A 7,775-nucleotide genomic window follows, 5' to 3' on the forward strand; every position below is an offset into this window, starting at 1 on the left:
CTTTTGTTCGAGGACCAAGGGTTAGAGAAAATGGGAAGAATGATCAGAATAGATGCTCCTAATATAACTGGGAAAGAAATAGCTCATGGTGAAGGGCTTAGGTACCAAGTGACCACAAATATGTAATGACAGGCAAGTGCATTCATCTAAGCCGCTCTTCCCTCATTGAAGAGTTCTGCTGTAACAGACTATTGTGGCACTGAAGAGAATAATGCACCCGGACCACAGTAAGTGGTACCTAATAAAGAAGAGCCAACTTTGGCACTATGGGTGAGAATCCTGGGTGGTCTGGCTAGTCTATGCAAGACCTGCATACAGAGGGTGGTGATGCCCAGGCACCAGGCAGGTAGAGCAGCAGTTGGGGGTTTATTATGACCAATAGCTTAGATTTGAAAACCTGCACATGTGCATGCTAAGTCGCTCAGTCATGTCTGACTCTTTGTGACCCTGTGGACTGTAGCCCACCAGGCTCCTCTGTCCATGGGATTCTCCAGGCAAGAATACCAGAATGGGTTGCCTTGCCCTCCTCCAGGTTGAAAACCCACAGTAAGAGTTTAATATTGAAGCCTACTTTGAAATACCAAAAAAATAAACAAAAAAAATTGTGGAAATTGATATCCGAAATCACTACTGAAGATATGTATTTTAAAATCAGTTCTCTTTTTGGACCTGATAGCACCCCAGAAGGCTTATTTGTTTGTAGATGAAGAGGAGGCATACCCATGGCAGAAAGTAAGTAGAGGGAGAGAGTGTTGAATTGAATAAGGAACACAAACAAAGAGACAAAGGAAAATCTTTATGGAGGCAACACTGTCAAGTGAACTCAACCAAATTCTGAATTCTGTGGCTCTGGATCAGGTTCTGTGTGTTCGTGAGGAAGGGCCATTCATGAGATCCAGAGGGTCTTTTGCACTCATTATTTCTAACAAGTTGGTTATGTTTATAAAATAGAATCATAACTACATCTGGAACTTTTACACAGAAATTAAGGTTGACGTATATGCCAGAATGATTTATATTCCCTGATAAGATGGTAAAGTAAAGATTTATTTTACTTTGCACTCTCACAGCTTGGATTATTATTCATACTTTATTTTGCAAATTGGTGGTAACCCAACTGCAGCCAAATCAAGAGTTCACATGCCAAGTTTTAGTCTGAAAAAGTTTTGCATCCAATATAGACTTGGCCACAAAAATGAGGAGATCGAATAATAGAAGAGAAAAGAAAGTGTTTTATGTACTCGGGAGGTCAAAAACAGATGTGAATAAGGTTCTCACAGAGTATGGCTAGCTAACATCTGGTAATCCCTAATGCCTTTCACTGTCCATTTGTAAGTTTCCCCCAATGTTTAATATCAACAGCTATTCAGGAACGTAGTGACTTGCACAAAAAATAAAATAAAATTTATAGATACGAAAGACAAAGCCAGAAAATTACCCTGTTCTTGGCATTCATCCTTCCTGGGCAAGCACTTCGTATTTTCTTTCTGTCGATGCTATGTTTAAAAACTATATGATTGGTTAGATTTCGATGGGGCTGAATGTGTGTTGTCTTGTTTCTTTTGTATGACTCAGTGAAAAAGAAACATAATACCTTATGCTGACTTTAATCAGAGAACCTTGGATTTTTTTTCTGTGTAACCTGAAGGAAAAATGAGAAAATAGTCCCTGAAGGACAAGTTATGCCTATAGCAGGGGAGGAAGGAGAGAAAGGATTGTTGAGGAAGGTGGATAAATTAGCCCATCTTGTTTTCTTGGTACAGTCTCTCTGATTTCTTGTTCCCTTCCAAACAACTCCCTTCTACAAAGACTGCTCCCACAAACTTCAAAATTGGTCAAGTAATTTACAGAGGAGGGCAGACATGTCTGTATTTCCAGCCACAAAGGTTACAAAGGCTGAGGGACACAACTTTAAATTTGATGGCTGCTAAATGCAGCAAGGAAGGTTGGACATATGTTCCTCACTTGTCCACAGATCTATTTTGTATTATATAATTAGAAGAAGTCTAGACATTCCTTTGCAGATTAGTCAGGCCCACAGAACTGATTAATTAATAACTGATTCAGAGACGACAACAAGGTATCAACTTGTATGCCTACTCAGGTCCTCTGGCAGCAGCTGCCAGGAATACAAAGCATTAGAAGAATGCTAAAGCTCTTCCCAGGCTCAGTGGGAAAGTGCATTCCTGGTAGACTTTGGATTTTGGCCAGGGCAGTGGGCAGGAAGGGTAGCAGCCCAAGAGCCACTTAGTAGCCATCCTTGCTTTAACCTATGGTGTTTGTCATGATAAGATCTGTTTCCTAAGGTTTGGGAATTTTTAATTCAAATTAAAGCCACAGTAACAAATGCAAGGAGATCCAACCAGTCCATCCTAAAGGAGGTCAGTCTTGGGTGTTCATTGGAAGGACTGATGTTGAAGCTGAAACTCCAATACTTTGGCCACCTGATGCAAAGAGCTGACCCATTGGAAAAGACCCTGATGCTGGGAAAGATTGAGGGCAGGAGGAGAAGGGGATGACAGAGGATGAGAACGTTGGATGGCATCATTGCTTTGATGGACATGGGTTTGGGTGGACTCCGGGAGTTGGTGATGGACAGGGAGGCCTGGCGTGCTGCAGTCCATGGGGTCGCAAAGAGTCAGACACGGCTGAGCGACTGAACTGAACTGAACAAATGCACATGCTTGTCCTACAGTAATAGTGATACATCAGATCCTTTGATGACCCTCTGTACCTCTGGAAGAGCTTTTTTAAGTCATCTCATGAGATTCTAAAGTGATCTTATAATACAGAAAGTGGATGTGTTTTTATCCCCCTTTCTAAATGAGGAACTAGATTTCAGAGCAGATCATCCTAAGTCATGCTGCCAGTAAGTCAGAGAATTTAGGAAGTACTTTATAGTCATTTGATTATTTTGTAATCACTCAAATTTCTGACTCAAATTAGGAGTTCTAGAACTGTGAGAATTCTGACTAGGATTTTCTGTTTCCTAAATTTTGCAGCAACAAGAACTAAACATGAAATGTTTACAATAAATGTGTATACACATGATTAAGTGACAACTTGTGGGAGACAGCTGGCCTTTGAAATGCATGACTATTAGTCTGACTTGTCCAGGGAAAAAGAATGTGTTTATGTATGTAATTGTTTATTATAAAGACTGAGTCATGTGCTTATTGAGGTTGGATGTCCAAAATCTGCAAAGCCTGTGTCACAGTTGGAGTCTGAAGAATGGCAGCTTCTCATAGAACCAGAAAGAACAGATGTCCCCTTTTGAAGGCAGGAGAGAGAATTCTCACTTGTTTGTAGAAATCTCAGAGTTTTGTTCTATACAGGCCTTCAACTGATTAGTTGAGGCTCATCCACATTACAGAGGGCAATCTGCTGTACTCAATCTGCCAATTTAAATGTTAACCCAATCCCCAACACCCTCACAGAAAAATCCAGAATAACGTTTGACCAAATATCTAAATACCTCATGGCCCAGTCAAGTTGACACATAAAATTAATCATCACAAGTTCACCCCTTGTCAACTTGTCATCTATATACTCCTTAAGCCATATTTAGTCTCCAGATAAAGAAAATGACAGGTTATCCTTATACCTAACATGATACAACCATCCTGTGTACAACCAAAACACTCTAAGCTTTCTTCCAGAAGAGAATGAAAAACCCCTGAGCAACATTTACTCTTCTCGTTTATATGTCATAGCTTAAGTACTATGAGGGTAGAATGTTATAGACCGAACTGTGTTGCCTCAAAATTCATATACGGAAGCCCTAAAGTCAAATGTAACCATGTTTGCAAGTAAGGAGGTATTTAGGAGGTAATTAGGGTAAAACAAGGTCATAAGAGTAGGGCCCTAACTGTATAGAACAGGTGTCCTTACAAGAAGAGGAAGAGACGCCAGAGGTCTCTCTCTCTCTCACGCTGTGCATGCACAGGGGAAGGCCCATGTGAGGCTATAGTGAGAGGGTGTCCATCCACAAACCAGAAAGAGAGGTGTCACTAGAAACCAGTCCTGCAGACCCCTTTATCTTAGACTTGCAGCCTTTAAAACTATGAGAAAATAAGTGGCTGTTGTTTAAGCCACCCAGCATGTGATGTCTAGTCCTGAACTGACTAACAACCATAACCTTACCTGAGAACATTTATTGCTATCACAGAAGAGGGACTTTAAACTGTATCAGCTCAAATGATACAAATGAACTTGTTAACAAAACATAAACAGATTCACAGACTTAAGAGAACAAATTTATGGTTACCAAGGGGGAAGGGTGAGAGGGAGGGATAGTTAGGGAGTTTGGGATTGACATGTACACACTTCTATATTTAAAATGTATAACCTACAAGGAACTGCTGTATAGCTCAGGGAACTCAATGTTACTTGGCAGCTTGGATGAAAGGGAAGTTTGGGGGAGAATGGATACAGGTATGTGTATGGTTGAGCTTCTGCTGTCCACTTGAAATTATCACAACATTGTTAATTGGCTATACTCCAATGTAAAATAAAAAGTTTAAGAAAAAAATAAAGTATATAAGTCCAGTAATTATCTGCATGTGCTAATTCATTCTGTTAAACTACTAGGCCGGGCATAGACCCAAAATACCCTTCCTGGTATTTTAAGGGCCGTATTATAAACTGCTGAATCTTCTCATGTTGTTTCAAAGGCAGCATGGCAAAGTTGCTAAGAGTAGGAGGATGACTGGGAAAGAGAGGAGTCGTCAATCAGTTTTATGGAAAGCTTACCATATGCTGAGCCTTTGTGACACAGTGGGGAAAAGATGCAGGTGGTATTCTGGAGAGTGACCTGGGTTCTAAGGTGGGGGCAGTGTATTTTTCCCTCTGGATATTTAGGGTTGTAAAAAGTTTGACCAAAAAATGACCCCAAAAATTTATTTTCAAAAGTTTATTTGTGAGGAGGAATTAAGATGGCAGAGGAATAGGATGGGGAGACCACTTTCTCCCCTACAAATTCATCGGAAGAACATTTGAACGCTGAGCAAACTCCACAAAACAACTTCTGATCACTAGCAGAGGCCATCACGCTGCCCAGAAAAGCAGCCTATTGTCTTTGAAAGGAGGTAGGACAAAATATAAAAGATAAAAAGAGAGACAATAGAGTTAGGGATGGAGATCCGTCCCGGGAAGGGAGTCGTAATAGAGGAAGTTTCCAAACACCAGGAAACCTTCTCACTGGCAGGCCTGGGGGAAGTTTTCAAATATTGGAGGGCAACCTAACTGGGAGGAAAAATAAATAAAACCCACAGATTACATGCCTAAAAGCAACTCCCAGCAGAAAAGTACCCCAGATGCTTGCATCCACCACCAGCAAGTGGGGCCTGCACAGAGAGGAGTGGGCAGCATTGCTTAGGGTAAGGACTGGGCCTGAATGCCCTGAGGGCAATCGGAGGGAGCTAACATGAGATAACAACTTAAACTGTGGGATAGCAAGAGAGAGAGAGAGAAAATTAACCGGCAAAAAGCGCTAACTGAACACACTGCCAGCCCCTTCGCAGAACAAAGGAAGGACTGAGCAATTCCAGAGAGGAGCTAGCCTGCTGCAGACTGGCCCATCCCCCGCTGGAGGCAGGAAGGGGGGGGGGGTAGGGAAAGGGGCAAACTCGGCCCCAGAGATGGCATCCCCTACCAAACTGCAAACAGACTTCCAGCCTCTAACCAAAGACTTCCTGAGATTCTGGATGGTTGACATCCACCGGGAGGGTCGCAGCTAGAGACCAGCTCCCCAGAACAGACACAAGGCGCACCCAACAGGTGTGCGCGGAAACTGAGGCTGGGACCGTGGAGGGGATAAGGTGCACCGCACCCGGGGAGAGTGTGCCCGTCAAGCTCCTGGCTGCCTGAGCTGCTCGGCAGGGAAGGCACAAACCGCAGGCCCAACCGAGTCTGGGCCTTTGTGGAGTACCCGAAAACTGGAACTGCACGCAACGCAGGCCCCGCCCCCTATAGGGCAGCGTGGAGCCTGAGCAGTGTGGATGGGGAAAGCACACGCGCCGCGAGCGGGGGCAAACCCAGTGTGGCCGGAACACTGCGAGTGCTCCCCACACAGGCCACTGACATTTGTCTGCAGTGCCCCGCCCTCCTCACAGCACGACTGAACAAACGAACCTAAACAAGAGACCATCTCTGCCCGCTGTGTCAAACAGAGACCTGCAAACAGAAGCCAAGCAAAAAAAGGGAACCGCTTCAGAGGTGACAGGTGCAACAGATTAAAATACCTGTAGGTAACACTGATTACACCGGAAGGGGCCGATGGGTATCCAGAAGTGTAAGCTGGAACAAGGAGCTATCTGAAACTGAACCGAACCCACACTGTCTGCAACAGCTCCAGAGAAATTCCTAGATATATTTTTAATATATTTTTTTAATTAAAACAATTTTTTTTCTTTTTTTAAATTATTTTTTCTCTTTTATTTTCTTTTAAAATTCCCAATTACTCCTCTATTACTCCTTAATTTTCATTTTATTTTATTTTCTTTTAAAGTCCTCTATTACTCCATTACTCGTTAATTTTCATTTTCATTTTCATATATTTTAATTTTTTAATTAAAAATTTTTTAAAATTTTTTAATTTTCTTTTAAAGTCCTCCATTACTCCTCTATTACTCCTTAATTTTCATTTTCAGTTCACTATAACCTTACAAAAAAAAAAGACCCTATTTTTAAAGTGAACTTCATATATATTTCTTAAATTTTTTGTGTTTTTGTTTTTGTTTTTAATAAGAGTCTAACCTCTACTCTACATTTTTCATCTTTGTTTTTCAGTATTTGATATCAATTTTGGACATTTAAGAATCCAATATTGAGTACCCATTTTTACTCAGGAGTGTGATGATTACTCTCTCCCCCTTATAACTCTCCTTTTTCTCCCCCAGATCACCTCTATTTCCTCCCTCCCTCTTCTCTTGCTCAATGCAATTCTGTGAATCTCTGTGGGTGTTCTGGGCTACAGAGAACACTTGGGGAACAGAGTACTGCGTAGATCTGTCTCTCTCCTCTTGAGTCCCCCTTTATCTCCTCCTGCTCATCTCTATCTCCCTCCACCCTCTCCTCTTCTTCATGTAACTCTGTGAACCTCTCTGGGTATCCCTTACTGTGGAGAATCTTTTCACCATTAACCTAGAAGTTTGTTATCAGTGCTGTATAGTTGGAGAAGTCTTGAGGCTACTGGAAGAATAAGATTGAAATCCAGAGGCAGGAGACTTAAGCCCAAAACCAGAGAACACCAGAACACTCCAGACTACAGGGGACATTAAGTAATAAGAGATCATCCAAAAGCCTCCATACCTACACTGAAACCAACCACCACCCAAGAGCCAATAAGTTCCAGAACAAGACATACCATGCAAATTCTCCAGCAACACAGGAACATAGCCCTGAGCGTCAACATACAGGCTGCCCAAAGTCACACCAAACACATAGACCCATCTCAAAACTCACTACTGGACACTCCATTGCACTCCAGAGAGAAGAAATCCAGTTCCATGTGCCAGAACACCAATGCAGTCTTCCCTAACCAGGAAACCTTGATAAGCCAATCGTCCAACCCCACCCACTGGGAGAAACCTCCACAATAAAAAGGAACCACAGGCCACCAGAATACAGAAAGGCCAATCCAAACACAGCAATCTAAACAAGATGAAAAGGCAGAGAAATACCCAGCAGGTAAAGGAACATGAAAAATGCCCACCAAGCCAAACAAAAGAGGAGGAGATAGGGAATCTACCTGAAAAAGAATTTAGAATAATGAC

The sequence above is a fragment of the Dama dama genome, chromosome 15 (assembly GCF_033118175.1).
Source record: "Dama dama isolate Ldn47 chromosome 15, ASM3311817v1, whole genome shotgun sequence".
NCBI lineage: Eukaryota > Metazoa > Chordata > Mammalia > Artiodactyla > Cervidae > Dama > Dama dama.